General features: G+C 49.0%; 1 protein-coding gene across 3 annotated transcripts in view; it reads left to right on the top strand.

Moving 5' to 3' along the window:
- LOC115095078 (endogenous retrovirus group 3 member 1 Env polyprotein-like) overlaps positions 1–16,754 on the top strand; it is a 41,081-nt gene extending 24,327 nt beyond the window's left edge. For 2 of the 3 annotated variants that reach the window (XR_003857686.1, XM_029608290.1), the window contains exon 3: positions 15,734–16,754. The gene's annotated coding sequence lies outside the window, so the exon portion shown is untranslated. The remainder of the gene's footprint in view (positions 1–15,733) is intronic. The other variant, XM_029608289.1, reaches the window with a different exon arrangement.
- Positions 16,755–19,340: the final 2,586 nt, after the last annotated feature.

Here is a 19,340-nt window from a genome sequence, read left to right as displayed (position 1 = left end):
CAGCGGTTTCTGCCAGACGTCTTCTCTGGTTGCGCAATTGGTCTGCTGATGCTTCCTCTAAGGCTCGGTTGGGCAATCTTCCTTTTAAGGGTAAGTTGCTTTTTGGAGAGGACCTGGAGCAGCTTATTAAGTCCTTGGGTGAAAACAGGGTCCATAAGCTGCCAGAGGACTGTCCCAAACAGTCAAGGTCTTTTGGCCCGTCTCGTTCTCGCTTCAGGGGCAATCGCCGTTATGTCAGCAGTGCCCGTGGTTCTTTTCCCAGGGGAGGAGTATCCAGGTCCCAGTCTTGGTCCCATTCCTTTCGTGGACGCCGTGGTTTCTGAGACGGCCATCAGCAGTCCACTTCTTCAAAGTCTACCCCACAATGAAATGCTGCCGGTCCATTCCTATGCACGAAACTTAGGTGGGCTTCTTTCCATGTTTCTTGAGGAGTGGGCCAAGATCACTTCCGACCTCTGGGTCCTCGACGTGATAGAGCACGGCTACACATTAGGTTTGCCAGACACCTGTCGGATCTCTACATCGTTTCCCCTTGCGGCCATTCCAAGCGGCCTGCGGTTTGCCACACCTTGCTCAATCTTCAGGAATTGGGGGCAATCGTTCCGGTTCCAGTTCACGAAAGGGGCGCCGGCCAATATTCAGTTTACTTCGTTGTTCCCAAAAAGGACGATCCGTTCCGTCCCATTCTGGATCTCAAAAGGGTAAATCGGGCCCTCAGGGTTCCCCGTTTCAAGATGGAAACCCTGAGGGCGGTGATAGCGGCGGTTCATCCCGGGGAATTCCTCGCTTCTCTGGACCTGAAGGAGGCTTACTTCCACATTCCCATTCGTCAATATCATCTGAAATTCCTTCGTTTTCAGATTCTAGGTCAGCACTTCCAGTTTCGGGCTCTCCCGTTCGGTCTCGCCACTGCTCCCCGCATCTTTACAAAGATCATGGTGGTTGTCGCAGCAGCTCTTTGCCGGGAAGGAATTCTGGTCCATCCTTACCTGGACGACTGGTTGATAAGGGCCAAGTCCGCCGCTCTCTGCTCCCTTGCAGTAGACAGGGTTTTAACCCTTCTCACGTCTCTCGGCTGGATAGTCAATTTCTCCAAAAGCACTCTTCGACCCTCTCAACAACTAGAATTACTGGGCGCCCTTTTCAACACTCGAGTCGGGAAAGTTTTTCTTTCGGACTCACGAACACTCAACTTGATCAATCAGTTGAATACTTTCATCACTCTCCCGCTTCCCACGGCGTGGGATTACCTCCAGGTTCTAGGAACTATGGCTTCCACGATCGATCTCGTTCCTTGGGCATTTGCTCATATGCGTCCTTTACAAACAGCTTTGTTGTCCCGTTGGAAGCCAATATCCGAGGACTATCAGGAGATTCTTCCTCTTTCCGCATCTACCATCGCCAGCATACAATGGTGGTTTTCCCCGGCTCACCTTCTCAAGGGAATGCCTCTTTTGACTCCCTCTTGGGTCATAGTAACGACGGACGCCAGCCTCTCCGGCTGGGGGGGCTGTCTGTCAGTCTCAAACCACTCAAGGGTTATGGTCCCCTTCCCAATCCCGATGGCACATCAATCGCTTAGAAGCCCGTGCTGTTCGTCTGGCCCTCAAGTTTTTTCTTCCTCTGATTCGTCACAAAGCTGTCCGAGTACTATCAGATAATTCCACCACTGTAGCTTACATAAACCGACAGGGTGGAACTCGGAGCCGTCTGATGGCGTTAGAGACCAGCAAGCTTTTTCTTTGGGCTGAGAGACACTTGGATCGTCTGGCGGCTTCCCACATAGTGGGGAGGGAGAATGTTCAAGCCGACTTTCTCAGTCGTCAGCATCTCGATCCCGGCGAGTGGGAGTTATCGAACGTCGCGATGGATCTAATTGTGCGCAGGTGGGGTCCCCCTCACCTAGACCTCATGGCTACGCTAGCCAGCGCAAAGGCTCCACGGTTCTTCAGCCGGTGGAGAGAGCATTGTTCAGAAGGGGTGGACGCGCTAGTTCTTCCCTGGCCCTCCGGCGTTCTTCTCTACGTGTTCCCTCCGTGGCCATTAGTGGGAAAAGTCCTTCGGAGAATAGAGCTCCATTGCGGTCCGGTCTCTCGTGGCTCCAGAGTGGCCTCGGAGACCATGGTTCGCGGACCTGGTGAATCTCTCTGTGGATGGTCCTCTCCGTCTCGGTCATCTACCCCATCTTCTGCACCAAGGTCCCGTATTTTCTGATCAGGCGGATCACTTCTGTCTAGCGGCATGGCTTTTGAAAGGCGTCGTTTGAGACGCAGAGGATATAAAGATGAGGTTATTGCCACCCTTCTCAGGGCTCGTAAGCAATCAACTTCCATTACTTATGTTAGGGTTTGGAAGGTTTTTGAGGATGTATGTGAAGAGTTGGGCGTTTCGGCTCGTTCGCCCTCTATGGCGGTCTTACTTTCTTTTCTTCAGAGTGGCCTTTCTAAAGGTCTCTCGGTGAGCTCTCTGCGTGTTCAAGTTTCTGCTCTTGGTTCACTTTTAGGCACCATCGAGGGTCTTCCGGTCACCTCTCATCCGTATGTTCGTTTTCTAAGAGGCGCTAAACATCTGAACCCGCCTGTTCAGTCTATTTGTCCTTCGTGGAATTTAAACTTGGTGCTTCGTGCTCTTTGTTCGGCTCCGTTCGAACCTCTTCGTCGTGCCACTCTTAAGGACTTGACTCTTAAGACTGTTTTCTGGTTGCTATCTCTTCTGCCAGGAGAATTTCTGAGCTCCAAGCTCTATCCTGTAGGGATCCCTTTCTCCGTTTTTCGGATTCCGGTGTCTCTCTAAAGACTGTTCCTTCCTTTTTACCTAAGGTTGTTTCATCTTTTCATATTAATCAGTCTGTTGAACTTCCCGCTTTTTCACCGGAGGAGATCTCTGCCTCCGGTGGTAACGATCTCCGTCGTCTCGATCTCAAAAGGATCTTGTTGCACTATCTTGAAGTTACCAATGACTTTCGTCTCTCTGATCATTTGTTTGTCCTATGGAGTGGACCCAACAAAGGTAAGCAAGCTTCTAAAACTACTATTGCTTGCTGGCTGAAGGAGGCGATTTCCTCAGCCTACATTTGCAAGGGCAGGCCAGTTCCTGAAGGTCTGAAAGCCCATTCTTTGTGTTCTCAGGCGACTTCTTGGGTGGAGTCTCAATCTGTGTCGTCTCAGGAGATTTGTAGGGTGGCTATTTGGAAATCTCTTCATACCTTTGCTCATCATTACCGACTTGACGTTCAGGCTCCAGTTTTTGGTTCCTTTGGTCGTCAGGTTCTTCGAGCGGGATTGTCTGGATCCCACCCTTTGTAGGGAAGCTTTGGGACATCCCATGGTCTGGACTGATCCGGGTATGTACAGGGAAAGGAAAATTAGTTCTTTCCTGATAATTTTCGTTCCTGTAGTACCACGGATCAGTCCAGACACTCGCCCATTCTTCTCTTATCCGCTCGTTTTTTCCTTCTTACGGGAATTTTTGTCTTTTTCTTGATCTCCTGCATCATATGTTTTTTGAAGTTCACTGTTAAGGCACCGGAAGCATCTTTTGATGATCAGGGGTAGTTGTACAAGAGCACTTAGTTACACAGTTCTTTTGTTCCCAATTGTTGTGTTATTTGGATATTTCCTAGCGTGTAGCCAGATGGACTCAGAATGAATGGGTATAGTATGCTCGTGCTAGCAGTTGGAGACGGATCTGACGTCAGCACGGGTATATATACCCCCACAGGAAGCGTAGCAACTCAGTAATTTCCGTCTCCAAAGCAGTTTGGAGAGCCTGCACACTCGCAGAGCGTGTTTTCCAATACTACTTTCTATATTCTACTTACTAAATTTCTACAGGAACATCGAGCCCCGCATTCCTGCGGTGATACCCTCGGGTCCCTCCCCCAGTTGAGTTTCCCAGGGTGATTTCCGCGATCCCTTGGAGGTCTAGGCCTCGGTCCGGTGGCCGAATCGCGGCAGGGATCTAGCCCCCGAGCGAGAAGGGCTCGGGTCGGGCTGAGAGGCGCCTCGGTCCCGGCGTGGACTTAGCCCCGAGCGAGACGAGTTCGGTGGCTTAGAGGCGGCGGGTGCATTTCCTCAAATGCGGCAGTGAAGGTATTTCCCCTCTTCCCCCCGCAGCCGGAGACCGCCCGGGTTCCAACCGGGAAGCGCCGAGGATCAGGTAAGGCGTATATTTCTTACTTTTTGGTCTCCGAGGAACGAGGATCGGCGGCGTTGCCTGTGTGCAGCACGCCGTGGAGGTCGCCATCTTGTCGGCCTTGTTCAGGTATTGAGCACCCATGTTAGGCGCCTGTCTATGATTAAGCGCATATTGTATATCATTGTGGGTATATTGCTGACCGCATACTACTGAGCGCATATTGGATATCATTGAGCGCATATTGCTGCCGCATATTATTGAGCGCCTGTTGTATTAAGCGCATATTGCTGCCGCATATTATTGAGCGCCTGTTCTATTAAGCGCATATTGCTGCCGCATATTATTGAGCGCATATTGTATTGGGCGTATATTCTTCAGTGCTACATTCCCAAGCCGCGATGGAACAGAACGCTTCGGCGGCGCCTCCTGATTCCGGCATTAAAGCCCTCGGCCTCTGCTCAGCATGCCAGCTTAGAGCCACGCACAGCGAGGAGCCAGACTCCCTTTGTGCCCAATGTGAGGAGGCAGTGGGAGCCTCGGGCCAGGACCAGTCTCAACCGAGGTTTGCTGACAGTTCCCCAGGGGCCACCCCGGATCTAGCGGGCAATCTTGAACAGCCTGGAATCCTGGGGGACATGGTACCCCGACAACTAGAGACCTGCTTCCATTTCCTGGGTAGATCTCTTTAAGGGGATTCATGCCTTTGTACAGATGCAATCAGCTTCCCGTCCAGGCCCTGCTGCTGCTGCCGCTGCTGTTGTTACTCCAGCTGATCCTGCCCCTGGACTTTCGCGCCCTTATCATGGGCACCCGCCTCCGAGCAGTCCGGTTCAGGCAGACCCTGATGTCTCGGAGGATGAGTCCGAACCCCCGGAGGAGGGGGAACTTCCCTCGGGGATTGAGCCATATCGAACCATGAGGCGGTTCTTTCCTAAGGAAGATCTCTCCGACCTAGTATCTCAGTGCCTGGCGGAGTTGGCTATTACAGGTCCCAGCACTACGGTGCCCTCTACGCAGAACCCTCTGCTGGAAGATCTTCGTCCTACAGCCCGCCATTTTCCCTTCTTGCAAGCAGCACAGCAACTGATAGATTTGGAATGGGCTGCACCAGCGGACTCATTCAAAGGGGGTCGGGCCCTGACGGGCATGTACCCCCTGGAACCGGCAATCAAGGAGATGTTGGCGTGCCCTCAGGTGGATGCCTTGGTTAGCACACTACCATTCCAGTTGAAGGGGGGGGCGGCCCTCAAGGAGCCTCATGACCGGCGACTGGACGCCATCCTGAAACAGACCTTTGAGGTGGCAGCTCTATCTTTGCGGATCACAACCTGCTGCACAGTGGTGACGCGTTCTTGTTTGTCACAGGACAGGAACAATGCTCCGGCAACAGACATGGAGTCCGCTCTCTCATTCCTCACAGATGCTGCATCAGACCTAGTCCGTACAACAGCCAAGGGGGTCTCATCCTCCTTAGCCGCCAGGAGGCAGCTCTGGATACGGAATTGGTCAGCCGATGCTCCTTTGAAGACATGCCTCACCAGAATGCCTTTTAGGGGTTCTTTCCTGTTCGGCAGCAACCTTGATAAACTGGCCAGCACATGGGGCGCCTCTCCAGTACCTCGACTGCCGGAAGATCGGTTCAAAAGGAACCAGCGCGCCTTTCCGAGGCCCTCCAGAGGTAGAAGCTCCCAACGCTTCACTCCCTATAGGAGTCGCTACCAGGCATCTCGTCCTCAGGCCAGGAACCAGTCCTTTCGGACCAAGCAACATAAGATGGGAGCCGGCTCAGGTTCACGGCCCGGCCACGCCTCCCAATGAGAATCAGCCGATCCATCCGGGGGACAGAGCCATAGGGGGCAGGTTAACCCTCTTCTACCCCAGATGGGTCGAGATTACGTCAGACCAGTGGGTCCTCGCCATCATCCGAGAGGAGTATTATCTGGACTTCCATCACCTCCCTCCGGACAGGTTTGTGGAATCTTCGTGTCCAATACACAAGAAGGCAGCATTGGAAGCTACCCTGGCGAGGCTCCTGTCCTTGAAAGCCATCATCCCAGTACCTGCATGGGAAATGAATTCTGGACACTATACCATTTATTTCATGGTACCCAAGAAAGAGGGCACTTTCCGGCCTGTACTGGACCTCAAGTCAGTCAATCGATACTTAAGGGTCCCGAGGTTTCGCATGGAAACTCTGCGCTCAATCAAGACCGCAGTACAGCCAGGAGAATTCCCCACGGCCTTAGACTTATCAGAAGCCTACCTGCATATCCCGATCCATCCGGATCATCAGCGCTACCTACGCTTCAAGGTTCTGGGACGCCACTTCCAATTCCGGGCTCTGCCCTTCGGGTTAGCCACGGACCTTCACCAAGGTGGTCGTAGTGGTAGCAACGGCACTCGGACGGGAAGGAAACCTTGTCCATCCCTACCTAGACGATTGGCTGATCAGGGCAAAATAACGAGAGGAGAGCCATCGGGCAACCGACAGAGTGATCGCCATTCTGGAAAGCCTGGGATGGGTAGTCAACCTCAACAAAAGTTGCCTACAGCCTTCCCAATCACTGGAATACCTGGGAGTCCAGTTCGACACCCAGGCAGACAGTCAGTCTCACTACCAAGAGAAGGTTAAAACTTCAGACGCGTCTCCGGTCCTTGATGGGAGCCAGCCGGCCCATAGCTTGGGATTATTTGCAGGTTCTCAGCCTCATGGCATCCACCCTGGAAGTGGTACCCTGGGCAAGGGCCCATATGAGACCTCTGCAACGCTCCCTGCTCTCTCGCTGGAGCCCCCGCTTCCGGAATTATTCCATGCATCTACCTCTGCCAGCCAGAGTGCGGACCCAGTTACGATGGTGGTTGCAGTCCAACCACACGAGCAGGGGGTCGAAGATGTCCTCCCCCACGTGGACTCTGCTCACCACAGATGCCAGTCTGAGCGGATGGGGAGCACACTGCGAAGAACTCACCGCACAAGGGCGGTGGAACAGAGAAGAGTCGGGGTGGAATATCAACCATCTAGAGGCACGGGCAGTCCGATTCGCATGCCTGCGATTTGCCCACAGACTGAGGAACAGAGCAGTCAGAGTGATGTCCGACTGCCACCACGGTGGCATACATCAACCATCAGGGCGGAACCAGAAGCCGACAGGTATCCCTAGAGATAGCCCCGCTGATGGCTTGGGCAGAGGCGAATCTTCAGGACATCTCCGCCGTCCACATTGCCGGGAAGGACAACACCACGGCAGACTTCCTCAGCAGAGAAAGCCTAAATCCGGGAGAGTGGCAGCTGTCCCCCACAGCCTTCCAGATGATTGTGGATCAGTGGGGGATTCCGGACATGGACCTCTGCTGGGCCTCTGCTGGGCGCCCTTATCCACAAGATTCAGAAGCACCGGGGCCTAGTTCTTCTAGTGGCACCAGACTGGCCAAGAAGACCCTGGTACGCGGACATGAGAAGACTACTGGCAGGGGAGCCCCTTCCCCTGCCTCCTCTCAGGGACCTGCTTCGTCAAGGTCCCATCCTCCACAAGGATCCGGCTCAATTCTCTCTTACGGTCTGGCCATTGAAAGGGCTAGGCTGAGGAAAAGAGGTTACTCGGAACCGGTGATAGATACTCTCCTCCGAGCTCGCAAGTTTTCCACATCCCTCACCTACGTAAGGATCTGGAGAGTATTTGAAGCCTGGTGCGACACTCATGGCACCAATCCACATGCGACCACTATCCCTATTGTTCTGGATTTCCTGCAGGATGGGCTTCAGAAGGGTCTCTCCCTCAGCTCCATCAAGGTTCAGGTGGCTGCACTGTCTTGCTACGGTCCCAGGAGGGATGGCAAGACCATTGCCACGCATCCAGATGTTTCTCGCTTCCTGAAAGGAGTCAAGCACATTCGTCCGCCACTGAAGTGGCCAGTGCCCCTGTGGAACCTCAACATAGTTTTGGATTTCCTCGCGGGATCCACCTTCAGACCCCTTCGGGGCCTGTCTCTCCGTTCTCTAACTTTGAAGATGGTGTTTCTGCTGGCAGTGTGTTCAGCAAGCTGCATCTCAGAGCTACAAGCACTGTCCTGCCATGATCCCTTTCTCAGTATCACTCCTGAGGCTATCCATCTTCGCACGGTTCCCTCCTTTCTACCTAAAGTAGTTTCACAATTTCACCTCAATCAAACCATATCCTTGCCTACCACGGCAGGGTTGAAGAAATCAGAAGAAGGGCGTTTACTACGCCATCTCGACAGCGGCAGATTGCTGCCCAGATATCTGGAATGGACACAAGAAGTACGAAAGACGGACCATCTGTTCGTCCTGCACAGCGGGAAGAAAACAAGGAGAAGCGGCCTCTCGGCCCACCATCACCCGCTGGATTAAAGAAGTTATCAGAGCAGCTTACGTTGAGGCCGGGAAGTCACCGACTCTACAGGTCAAGGCTCATTCTACCAGAGCCCAAGCAGCATCTTGGGCAGAATCCAGGATGCTGTCGCCTGCAGAAATATGTAAAGCGGCGACATGGTCCTCCCTCCATACCTTCTCCAGGTTCTACCGTCTGGATGTCCAGGCCAGGGAGGACACAGCATTTGCAAGGGCAGTCCTATGCGGTCCTCAGGCAGCCTCCCGCCCAGGCTGGGAGTAAAGCTTTTGTACATCCCATTCGTTCTGAGTCCATCTGGCTACACGCTAGGAAATGTTGAGATTACTTACCTGATAATCTCCTTTTCCTTAGTGTAGACAGATGGGCTCAGCATCCCGCCCGGCTGCCGGTATACATGGGTTTCCCCGATTCCAGGTAGGCCATGTCATTTTCTTACATAAGAGCGTCCCCTTTGCCAGGTGTCGACGCCTTCCGGTTGTGAATGCTGGTGGTCTCCAGCTCCTATCAATCGGTCAGGGGAATCCTGTTTCACTAATTCATTGATCGTCAGTACACATATATCCATAACAGCTTTTGCAAGGAAGATTACTGAGTTGCTACGCTTCCTTTGGGGGTATATATACCCGTGCTGACGTCAGATCCGTCTCCAACTGCTAGCACGAGCATACTATACCCATTCGTTCTGAGTCCATCTGTCTACACTAAGGAAAAGGAGATTATCAGGTAAGTAATCTCAACATTTTTATTATATTTATTACTTATTCTGGTACTTGCTTGATCTTATACCTTTCTGCTTTGACAATAGTTATACTGAGAGTTCTGTCCTTATATGGGCTAGCCTCAGAATTCTAAACTGTCTCCACCTGCTGGAACGGGGGCTTAACCCATGGTCTGGACTGATCCGTGGTACTACAGGAACGAAAATTATCAGATAAGAACTAATTTTCCTCTACTAAACAGACAAAGCTTGCAACCCTCACCATGCATCCTCCCCCCGACCCCATCCCAAGTCCCCCAAACCCACCCTTTCTTGACCCCTGGAGGGGAGAGTTTTGTATGCCTTCTCCAGCCTCTTTATGCTGGAAAGTAAGACTTCATACAGGCCCAAGTCCTATAAAACTTAGGAAGTGCATCTCTACGAAGCACAGTTCAGTATTCCATCTCTATATATGTTGCAAATTTACCAGTAACTGGGAGCAGTTCGGTACTGTAAGGGATTTCCACTGAGCCGCTACCAGCATACGCGCAACCATAGTCACATGCATTAACAAAATCTGTTGCTCTGGAGTACAGTCCTCAGGTGGCATCCCCAACAGCCAGAACTCTGCCAACAGTGAGACTTTTAAACCCAGTACACCCTCCACTAGAGTTTGGCACTCCCGCCAGAACCCTTGAATATATGGACAAATCCACCACATATGCAGAAAAGAGCCCAACTGAGAACACCGCCTCCAGCACAGCGGCGAGCAGCCCGGTATCCATCTGGCTAATCTGGCCGGGGAATAATGCCAGCGGTATAAAAGTTTATATCTATTTTCCATCATAGCCATGGACATGGAGACAGATCCCAAAGTACGAAAACATTCCTCCTATTTGGTTCTCGGCCAATGGACCCCCAGATCCACCTCCCAAGCCACAAGATGAGACCATATAGTACTGTCATGGCCTATTAATAATTGATACGTCTTAGAAATAGTTTTCTGCACCTTGCCTGCCAGAATGCAATATCCTTCAAACAGAGAGCGCCCCTTTTGAAGATCTCCCAAAACAGTTTTAGTGTTAATAAAATGAGCCAGCTGGGCGTAAGCTAAAAAGTCAGACTGAGGTAGTTCGTAGATTCATTGTAGGTGTGCAAATGGTATGACTTCATTCTTCCAGACCTGACCTAGACAGGTAAGACCCCGGGATTCCCAACGACAGAATATCATATAAGATCTCCCACTTGCAAAACTACTCAACTGTCGAATATGTGAGAGGGTCGTGTATTGCTGTCCATGGATTAATTTTATTTTCCAACATTTCCAGATCATATATGTACAATAGAGGGGGGGGGGGGGGGGAGGTAGGGCCCCAACTGCGGAGATAGTAAGTACCTCTGACCAAAACAGACTCTACAGGGGAGTCCCCCAATTAAGGCCTGCTCTATCGCCACCCACTGTTTTGCAGATGCAGAATCATGACAATCAATCAAAAATTTAAGTTGGGATGCCACATAATACTGTGTCAGAGAGGGTAAACTGAGCCCCCCATCCTGTCGATTCCTATACAAGACCACCTGAGCCACCCTAGGTGGTCTCTGGCGCCAGATAAAGAAGAACATCTCCTTCTGCAGAGGTTTCAGCTCATGCACAGGGAGGAGACATGGTAGGGCCTGGAAAAGATAGCCCAATCGGGGTAAAACATTCATTTTAATAGTATTAATCCTCCCAAATCAAGAAATAGGCAATCTGTCCCAGGTATCAAGATCCCCCATTATGGTGCGAATTAGGGGTTGATAGTTTTGCTGTACTAAAGCCTTAAGATCCAGCCCTGTGTGGACACCAAGATATTGAATTGGGCCTCGTGTCCACTGATAAGGAAACAGCCTCTTCCCCCTCCTTTTCAGTGTCGCTGTCAATATTCACAGGTAACAATTCCGACTTCTCAGCATTCACTCGGGACCCTGAGAGACGGCCCTGAGAGACGGCCATAATTATCCAGATGACACCAGACTTGTTGGAGCGAAGAGATGGGGTTTGTCAAGGAAAGAATGACGACATCTGCGTACAGATAAATTTTATACTGGTGTAAACCCACCTTGATGCCATGCACCTCCCAGTCCTGCCTAATGGCAGCTGCAAAAGGTTCCAGACTAAGGGCAGAAAGGAGTGGAGATAACGGACACCCCTGCCTAGGCCCTCTCTTGATCTGAAAATGCGAAGTATAACTATGATTACTTTTGAGACAAGCTAGAGGCTCCCTGTAAAGTTCCTTGACCCACACCGAGAAGGACCCCCCCCAGGCCCACCTTGTCCAATACTGCAAATAAAAAGGGCCACAAGACTCTATCGAAAGCCTTCTCAGCATCAATAGTTAAAATGGTTGTCGGAGTCTCGTCACGCTGGGAAATATAAATCAAGTCAATTAACATCCTAAGATTATCTGCTGTCATCCGACCGGGCATGAAACCCGCTTGATCTGGGTGAATTAGCCCCTCGATCCGTCCCCTAAGACGGAATGCCAATATTTTTGCCAATAATTTCAAATCAATGTTTATTAAAGAGATTGGCCGGTACGAAGCGCAATTATGGGGTCTTTCCCAGGCTTCGGGATTAGGGTAATTCCTGCTACATTACCTTAGGATAAAAGGGTCCCCCTCATCCCATATAGAATTAAACCTTCATGCCAGCGGACCCTTTAAGATATTCCGATATTTTTTATAGAATAGTGGGGTGAACCCATCTAACCCAGGTGCCTTCCCTGGTTTGAGATCTTTAATAGCCCACTCCACCTCGATCTCAGAAATAAGCTTCCCTAGGGTATGTTGGTCTTGCAAGGAGAGTGTAGGAAGCTCAAGGCCCTCTAAATAAGAGGTTATTTCCTCCGGTGTTGTCTGACCCTCTGGGGTGTAAAGGGCCTTATAGAAATTGTTAACCCTGGTCCTTATGGCCTCTGGATCTTTGAGCATCTCTCCATCACTGGATTTTATATGATATATCACCTTTTTAAGCCTTCGGGTCCGCAACCGGAGGGCGAGGAGTCTACTATTTTTATCCCCAAATTCATAATATTTTTGGTGGAGGAGATCCAGACGATGGGCAATAACCACTGTATCTAAGGCTGCGATCTCCTCTCGCTTCTTACTTAAAGCCCCTACTCTAACTGATCCCGGATTTTGTTTGTTTCTACGTTCCAGGCCCACTAATTCCTGTAATAAGGCATCCCTTTTACTAGACATCTTTTTCTTATGGTATGTACCCATCCCTATTAAATGGCTGTGAATCACAGCCTTCATGCCGTCTCAGATAGATATGGGGGATACTTCTTTCCCTTCATTCACTCCAAAATAGTCCTCCAAAACCTCCTCCACCTTTTCATGGTACGACTTCAATTTAAGGAGATAGTCATTTAGTCTCCAGAACTTTCGGCCCTCTGTCTCAGATGGTCCCGAAAAGGTCCAAAGGACAAGAGCATGATCCGACCAAGTAATGCTTACAATATCCACCGTCCCCGTTCTAGCAATAAGGTCCTTGGATAGGAGAAACGTATCTATCTGGGTATAAGAGTTGTGAGGATGCGAGTAGAAGGTATAATTTCGGCTATGGGGATACCGCATCCTCCATATATCTACTAATTGATACTCTCTTAACATATGCTTAAAGACTTTCCTTGAGGTCCCCTGCCCTCCCACTGTCTGATTAGACGTGTCCAACTTAGGGTCCACAGAAACATTAAAGTCCCCTGCAATAACTAATCTTATCACCGGAATAGTCCACTAGCCGGTTACCCAACTCTTTTATGGTCTCTGCCTGTAAGGAGGGAGGGCAGTACACGTTAACAAGTACCATTTGGGAGGCATGCAAACGGACCCTTAGGATCAAAAATCGACCCTCTGGCCTCTATATTGGTCCTGAATCTGTACCACTAGATGTCTAGCGAAAAGGATCCCAACCCCTCTGTATTTTTTATGGACACTGGTGGAAGCAAAGTGCTGGATGGGGGTATCTGTGAGAGAGGAGTAAGCATTCATCCCATCTCTTAAGATGGGTCTCTTGAATAAATGCAATGGAGGCTTGCAATCTCTGGAGCTCCTTAAGGAGCATTTGACGCTTATAAGGGGAGTTAAGGCCTTTAACATTCAAAGAAACACATTTAATTTCTGCCATTAATCACAGGCCAACCCTCCCCCTGCTCCTCTGCGTCCGATACCAAGGGATCCTTTCCATGACTCACTCCTCCGAATACAGAGATATAATCTCCCGCACCCCCTCCCCCGTTGGAAACCTGGGGACTATAACCCCTACCTTTCCCCAACCCAGAACTCCTCCTTGCTTCCCCCTCCCCAGCTCCCTCCCGCTCTCCCGCGCTCTCCCTCATCCCCAATTCTGAACCCCCCCTCCCCCCCCATCCCTCATAATCCCCACCCACCATAAAGGCAGACCTTTAATACAGGGAGGAAAGCCCAGCTTTCCTTCCCCACGATCTGAAATGACCCCTTATGAAACTTCTAAACCATAAACGTTCTGAAACAGGTGAATCAGGAACACCAACTGAGTCTCAAAAGCAACTCCTCTGCCTGCCTGGCTAATGTGCCCCCTCAGGGAGGGTCTGAGACAAGTCCAGCAGCAGCACGCTTTCCCAGTTGTCAGCGTAGACTGCGTGAAGGCCAGGCCCATAATCGACTGGATTAGAGAGGCACTCAACAGAAGCACTTCCTCGCCATTTCCCCACCAGGCCTGAGAAAATGGAGTCTATGTAAGTCACGCGGGCTCATCTAGTGATGGAGTACCCAGGATTGTGGCATGGAGGGTTAATCTGCGACCACCCTTCCCAATTCGCTGCCATGTTGGTAACGCTGGCTGACTAGGTTTTGACTCCGGCTGCTCTCCTCTGGGCAGGGAGATCCGCACAGCCTGCAGAATTAGAATAGTGTCTTCCAACTTTTTAACCTGTGAGATAGTACCATGCAAGGTAAAGGCAAGGCCCCATGGATAGTACTAGCGATAACGCACCTTCTCAGCTCTAAGGACCGAGGTTAGGGGCTGCAAAGTTCTTCTGCGCAGCGTGGCTGGCGCCAAATCATTAAAAATTTGCAGGTCATGCCCTTCCCAGCGAAATGGACTCACTTTCCTGATGCATCGCATTACCTCTTCTTTAATGAGAAAGCTGTGGAGGCAGGTTATGATGTCCTTTGGGGTGTTACGCTCTGTGGGCGATCACAATGTCTGCTGGAACTGAGTCATCTACGTTCTGCCCAGGAGCTGAGGCTAACAAGGCCATACAGATTTTTCTAACCACCGTCATGGTGTCTGCAAATTCCGGTGTCTTGGGCAGACCTCGGATCCTTATATTTGCCCTTCGGGAGCGATTCTCCAAGTCCTCCATTTTAAGTAGTGTTTCCTCGTACTGAACTTTCAACTCCGTAATTTCATCAGTAAGCGCCGTGATTTTGGTGCCATGCTGATCTAAAGTTCCCTCAGTCTCCTCCACCCGGTGTCCAAGCTCCCTCAGATCGGAGCGGAGAGTCTCAATATTAGCCTGGACATCTTCTTAAGGGCGCGAATATCAGCCCTAATCCCCTTGAACCACATATTAAAGTCCATTTTTGTCGGCGTCTCAAGGGGAGAAGCGAGGCCTTTTACACTCTCAGCTCCTACCTCCGACCCGGACGCGTAGCTTGCAGCATCGGAGTCCACTGGGAGGGCTGCAAAATGGGATCCGCTGTCATCAAAGGAAAATTTTGCCAGGTCCTCCTGTAATGTATCACAATCCACTTGAGATTTAACTATTCTGAATAATTTTGTATCATCTGCAAATATGATTACCTAACTCGTCTTATTCCTTTCCAAATCATTTATGTATATATATTGAAAAGCACCGATCCAAGTACAGATCCCTGAGACACTCCACTATTTATCCTTTTCCACTGAGAAAATTGACCATTTAATCCTACTCTGTTTCCTGTCTTTTAACCAGTTTGTAATCCACGAAAGGACATAGTCTCCTAGCTCATGACATTTTAGTTTTTTCCTCCCCGTCATGTTTTTTTCCTCCCCATCATATTCTGTATCTTGTCCTACACCCAATTCCGTCTGGGGTGATGGAGTTATTTTTAATATTAAGCGTGAGGAAGGAAGAGAATCAGGCTCAGACGTCCATCTTAAGCTGTGACATCACTTCCTCCATCTGTTGGGTTTTTTTTTTAACATTGGGTGGCCTGCACTGCAATGGTCTCTGAGCTGGTCTCCTCTGAAGCTGTTGCCGCAGTAGGGCCTCCCCTTTCACTTGCTCCGTTTCAGCGCGCACTGCTGGATCGGTTGGGCCCGGGGGTTCTTTTTCGAGGCAGCAGCCACAGTATCCACTTTGCTCCCTGAGCTGCCTGCCCTGCCTCTCGTAATATGATATTTCTGATGTAGATACTGCTTTGCTTTATTCTGTTTATGGAAATGTTATAGTCTGCTGCTTATAATTCTGTGATCCTTTTTAACCTTGCTCTGTTTTTCACGCTTATTTTTCACATTTTTCAGATATATCAGAGAAAGAAGGGAGGCCTAAAGTGGTATAGTGAAGTTGAAAGATGCAAGGAGCACTGTGTGGAAAGAGACAAGAAAGGGCAGAAATATTAAGCAAATACTTTAGTTCAGTAAAGAAGATCCTGGAGAAGGACAGGTGCTGGTTGAGAAGACTATAGAAGGGGTGGGGTAGACAAAATCCCATTTACAGAAGAAAATGTATGGGAAGAACTAGGAAAACTGAAAGCGAACAAGGCCATGGGGCCAGATGGGGTACATCCCAGGATACTGAGGGTACTCAGAGATGTGCTGGTGGATCTGCTGAAAGACTGTTAATGGATCCCCAGAAAAGGGAGTGGTGCCATCGGTTTGGAGGAGGTCCTGCTTCACAAGGGTGGTAGCAGAGAAGAGGATGGAAACTACAGGCTGCTTACTCTTACTTCAGTGGAGGGAAAATGATTGGAAAGGTTGCTGAAGGAAAGGACTATTTACAATCTGCTGGGTTGCAGGACCCAAGACAACATGGATTAACCAGGGGAAGGTCCTGTCAGACAAATCTGATCAATTCTTTTGATTGGGTGATGAGAGAACTGGATCAATGAAGAGCACTAAGTGTGCATTACTTGGATTTCAGCAAAGCTTTTGATATGATCCCGCATAGGAGGCTTGTGAATAAAATGAGAAGCTCGGGAACGAGTGCCAAGATGGTGGCGTGAATTGCAAACTGGTTGACTGACAGGAGACAGCCTGTAATGGTAAATGGAACCTACTCTGAAGAGAGATCGGGGTTAAGCGGACTGCCACAGCGATTGGTTTTGGTGCTATTCAAAACTTACTGCTGAGAAATGCAGTGAGTTGAGAAGGAATATAATATATATTTATAGTTCCATACAGCATGAGTAAACATTTCCATGCATATCTCTATTTATGGTACTGCATTTTATTGACAGGATTTCAACTGCTAAAAGTGGAATAAATGTAATTAAATAATTAAAGTGGCTAGAAATGCAGGGAACGCAGAACCTGGGATATGGTCCTGGATCTCCTGTAAAGAACATTTAGAATTATATTTGACTCATGAACAAGCCACAAAGCCGAAAGGATTGATTTCCTTATTGGCACAGAAACTGAGTAAACCCTTATTTAATTCAGCCCAATCTGCAAATGTTTACTCCTAAATAACAAGCAGATAAGAGGCTAAGGTCCACACCAGGAAAAAAAATCAAATGCTAGTAAAATGTCATGCAGATTGATAAAAGGACTTATATATGAAAAAGTTTCTCTTATTTTTAGTGTAGATGTGAAAACTGAAAATTATTCTCAATCCAAAATTGTAAATTACTTTGGAAAAAAAAAAAGGAATGGGTCAGCCTGGTGACTCAGTGGCAGCGCATACACTGCCATGCAGAGGGTCCCAGATTCAATTGGCTGGGACTGGGAATGATTTGGAGTAAAAACAGGAAGGCCTGGTAGAAATGCAGATGGTCTGGCAGGCTACGCATTTCTCATGTTCACCATATTGGTGCAGGGATTTGCTGATATAGGAGTGCTATTCAGAAAGGCCATGGGGACCATGCTGGGGTTGGTGGCTGTTTGGATTTTTATGGGACCTTTTGGTTAGATATGGGAGAAAAGGTGGTGCTGGGTGAGAACTAATAAAGTGATCTTGATGCCCAGGTATCCAGGAGGGTGGAAAATGACAAAAACTGCCTTGGATAAGAAGCTACATCCTATATGCAGTCAATCTGTGTGGCTGCCAGCTGGGAGATATCCATGGCAGACTTGGAGGGGGATGTAACACGGTCCCTGAGAAGATGTCTCAAATCCTTATGGTTTCTAGAAATTAATCCACCAGGAAGTCTTATGGTTTAAATGAAGGTTGGCCTCTGGTATGTGGGCAAGGCTCTAAAAGCCTTCTGTTATAATCATAAACCACAATCTGCATCTTTCAAAGTCTAGCCCAAAACTAACTGCTGTTTATCACCAACATGCAGAAGAAAACCCCATTTCTGTACAGCCTCTAATTGTTAAGTCAAACAGGCCTTGCCACATTTGAAGCCTTCTACACCTGGGACACAATCATGGTTCTTGTACAGCTGTTGAAAGGTTTCTTTCCAGGTTTTTGGCACTTAGTTACCTGACCTGGTGGCAGTCACTGCAATCCACTAAATTTCACCATAACATGCTGATGCATCACTTATCATTAGCATCGTACATTCCTGCCTTCAGTGTGTTGGACTTCCTCCTTAATCAGTCAATCCTGCCAATGTTTTTCCTTAGGCTGCATATTCATAAAATCAGTGGTTCTCATTTCTGTTACTGTCTTCTGGATGTAGCAGGATACTGCACTCTTCTCTTTCTCCACCAGGGCCAACTCCTTTTGCAGTTAGGACCAGTGGTATGGTCATAGAAGGGATGCCATGCTCAGGAGTGGCAAATGGCACCCACTCCCCCCCCTTAAAAGGGTTTGCTACCCCATTTCTGTCTCCCCATCCTTCTGCGAGCATGTTGAGATGGCAGAGGAAGAAAGGGGTGAGAATCAAACAGTGCTGCAGAAAGGCCCCATGCTTGCTTTCTATTTTTTTGACCTTCCTCAAATGTGCCATGATTTCTGTGAGGTGGCAGTGTGCAGGCCCTTCAGCAAACCCTGCCCCTCAGATGGGTTGCCTAGCTAACAGGAAACCCATGTGGAATGAGGAGGCAGGACTGCTTCAGGGCGTGAGTGCTGCCGGCTCACAGATAAGCCTCACACTTTAGTTGGAGGCATGAGGCTTGTGCCTTTTTCAGAAAGCTCTGGAAGATTATCATTTTGGTGCCAAGTGTGGTCACATCACCTACTTATTCCCTGAAGAAAGGAGTGCACCAGTCACACAAGTTAAAAGGAGGCAACTTTCCTGCCTGACATCTCAGTTCTTTCAAGAGGGAAAAATCTTATTGTAATGATTACTTACTGCTAGCTAGAATAAGTTAGTTAAAAGAAATATTCACAACTTTATTATTTACATGTGTACTGTGTGACTGGAATTGGGGAACCACACTGATGATTGTTATGTATTAAATATTTATTTTTATTAACAGTACACTTGAAAAAAAATTTAACAAAACTCAAAAAGAAAGGAAATATATGCAACCAAGGTATAAATAGAGAGATTCAGAAAGCATTGTCCAGACTCATACATAATGTCCTGATTTTATTTATTTTTTTTTATAAAGTATAGATAGTCAACCCAGCCTGTTTATGCCTACAGGCACACCTGCCCTGTCTGTGTTGTGTATGCACACAGGCACACCAGCCCTGTCTGTGCTTTGTATACACACAAGCTGCAACCACCCAGCAAATGTGTAGGCACCATCCCTGCCTTGTCTATGCTGCGGATGCATGTCACACCATTCATGATTTGCCTATATTCTTTATGCACACATGTATGCTCAATTTCAGATTTAAAAGAACCAATTCAGTGAGAAATAGCTGGTATTCGTAGAAATATCCAGCAAACCTCTAGGGGGGGAATACAGAGGAAAGGGAAATTGGTTCTTACCTGCTAATTTTCGTTACTGTAATACCACAGATCAGTCCAGACCAGTGGGTTTTACATCCCTACCAGCAGATGGAGTCAGAGAA

Source organism: Rhinatrema bivittatum, chromosome 7 (genome assembly GCF_901001135.1).
Source record: "Rhinatrema bivittatum chromosome 7, aRhiBiv1.1, whole genome shotgun sequence".
NCBI lineage: Eukaryota > Metazoa > Chordata > Amphibia > Gymnophiona > Rhinatrematidae > Rhinatrema > Rhinatrema bivittatum.
Note: the sequence above shows the minus strand (reverse complement) of the source record. Positions and strands in the feature narration are given on the sequence as shown.